Source organism: Jaculus jaculus, chromosome 6 (genome assembly GCF_020740685.1).
Source record: "Jaculus jaculus isolate mJacJac1 chromosome 6, mJacJac1.mat.Y.cur, whole genome shotgun sequence".
Lineage (NCBI taxonomy): Eukaryota > Metazoa > Chordata > Mammalia > Rodentia > Dipodidae > Jaculus > Jaculus jaculus.
In genome coordinates this window covers 112,546,109-112,548,846 of record NC_059107.1, presented here as the reverse complement: position 1 = coordinate 112,548,846, position 2,738 = coordinate 112,546,109, and the positions used below count along the sequence as shown (strand labels likewise).

At 43.2% G+C, this 2,738-nt stretch overlaps 1 pseudogene; it reads right to left on the bottom strand.

The window, feature by feature from the left end:
• Positions 1–1,748: 1,748 nt before the first annotated feature.
• On the bottom strand, positions 1,749–2,276 carry LOC123461684 (annotated as a pseudogene).
• Positions 2,277–2,738: the final 462 nt, after the last annotated feature.

The window sequence follows — 2,738 nt, the reverse complement described above, 5'->3', positions numbered from 1 at the left end:
TGATAAGAGATGTCTCACATAGTGCTGAACACTCCACTGTCTCCTCTTCCCAACACTTCGATGAGTTTTGATTCTCCCCAGTAGCCACTGTCATCTGAAAAGAGAAGTTTCTCTAACCAAAAGTGAGAGCAGCATTAACATAATGGGCATATGCATAAGTGTTTAGAGGGAAGCTTGGTGGATATAATAGATCCATTTGGCCAGACAACAGTAGTAGTTTACTCACCTAGGGTTTATGACCTCCCAAGCCATAGGCTTTTGATTAGGTTTTCAGCACTAGACATGAGTTCTTCTTGTGGAGTGGGCCAAAATGTACAGACTCTTCATATCATTATTCCCTAAACTATGAAGAATAACAATGACAATACTGTAACTCACAGGAGTGGATTACAGTCGTTTGTTCCCCTGCCCAGATGTTTATGTGGGTCCAGAGATCAACTCAAACAGTCTCTCAGGCCTCCTCAGACCCCCATTCATACTTGCATGGGAAATATTCTTGACCTCTGAGCCCATCTAAAGATACTTGCACTGTATTAGACATTATGACTAATGTAGACTATAATTATATAAGTAATCTAGAAATGATTTAAAGTATACCAAATTAGGGGCACGAGAGATGGTTCAGCAGTTAAAGGCACTCACTTTCAAAGCCTGATATCCTCACTTCAATTCCCCAGGACCTACATAAGCCAGATGCACAAAGTGGCATGTGCATCTGGGGCTCATTTGCAGTGGCTAGAGGCCCTGGTGCACCATTCTCTCTCTGTGTCTGCCTCCTTCTCTCTCTCTCTCCCCCACACACAAATGATTAAATATCTTTAAATAAAGTATGCCAAACCAGGTACACAGTTTTAAAGTGTATTTTGTACCATTTCATATAAGGAACATGAGCATCCACAGATTTTGGTATCTAAGGGGATCCTGGAACCAATTGCCTACAGATACTGAGGATTCTGAAGAGTGGTTTAAGTACAGATGAGAATTACAGGAAAGACATAGTGTTCCCTTTATTTATGAAGTGACGAACAGTCATGATTTCTGTAGTTTTTCACACAAAACTCTCAATCGGCCACAGAGTAAATACTCACAAAATCCCACCCTCCTCCACCTAACCCCCTCTTCTTTCTCATTATTTTCACTTTTACTTGATGTCTTTTTTGTTTGATTGTTTATTTGCCCTCCTCCAGCATTCATGACAGCATGTTGAATGGCCCAGTACTGTGCAGGTAATGTCAGCCACTGTGAGGTCATGGATGCAGTGATCACTTGACGTTTTGAAGACAGTTCCAAAGCACTCCTCCCGTCCCTTAGCTCCTCCATTCTGCTACCTGGGCTGCAGTAGTATCCCTGAGTCATGGAGAGATGTTGATAGAAATGGTCTCGTCCTTCCTTCCTTCCTTCCTTCCTTCCCTTTCTCTTTCTTTCTTTCTTTCTTTCTTTCTTTCTTTCTTTCTTTCTTTCTTTCTTTCTTTCTTTCTTTCTTTCTCTCTTGCTCTCGCTCTTGCTCTCGCTCTCTCTTTCTTTCTGAGAGAAAGAGACAGAAAAAATGGGTACACCAGGGCTTCCAGCTGCTGCAAATGAACTCCTGACACATGTGCCACCTTGTGCATCTGGCTTATGTAGGTCCTGGAGAATTGAGACTGGGTCCTTTGGCTTTGCAGGCAAGTGCCTTAAATGCTAAGCCATCCCTCCAGCCCCCCCTTTTTGTCTCTTGATCTTTTATTGAAATATATTCTTTCTTATGCTTCTTAGCTAGCTGGGCATTCCACTGCACCACTGTTGATGTCGTTTATGATATAGCGTGGGTAGCGGCCATCCACATTACGTCCCACAGACTGTGCAGTGACCAGGATCTCTTTGATGGTTCTAGAAAGTTCTCTGGCCAAAGACTGGTGGCACATCTGTCAGGCAATGTTGACAATCTCATCAAAAGAAATATTGCCACTGTGTTTAATGTTTTTCTGCTTCTTTCTGTCTCTTGGTGGCTCCTTGAGGGCTTTGATGATCAGGGCAGAAGCAGAAGGCACCATTTCAATCTGAGCCCGTCTGTTCTGAATGGTCAGCTTCACTGCAATCCTCAGACCCTTCCAATCACTGGTTGCCTTGGTGATGTCATCACCAACTTTTTTTGGAGACAAACCCAGGGGACCGATCTTGGGGACCAGAGCAGATGTGGTGCTGACCTCACCTCCGGTGCACCTGAGGTACACCACTTTGATCTCGTTGGGGTCGAACTTAGGCGGCATGGTGGAGGCAGCTGGTGTTGGATGAACCTGGTTTTGGGACGACCAAAGAAAGTTGCACCTTAGCCTCCTCCAAGCCGAAAGACGAAAGCCCCTCCGCTTTTTAAAGGAATTCTTCCTTGCTAAAATTTTGGGGGAAAATGTCAGGAAAGGATAAAGAATAAAAATATCTAATTGGGGCCCAGAAAGCCAAGCACCACATGTTCTCTCTCATATGTGGATCCTAGCTACAGATGATTGGGCTTCTGTGTGAGAAGGAAAATACTTAGTAGCAGAGGCCAGTAAGTTAAAAAGGAGACATAAAGGGAAGAGAAAGGAAGGGAGGAGGATACTTAATAGATTGATACTGTATATATGTAATTACAATGATTGTAATGGGGAGGTAATATGATGGAGAATGGAATTTCAAATGGGAAAGTGTGGGGGTGGGGAGGGAGGGAATTACCATGGGATATATTTTATAATCATGGAAAATGTTAATAAAATTACAAAAAT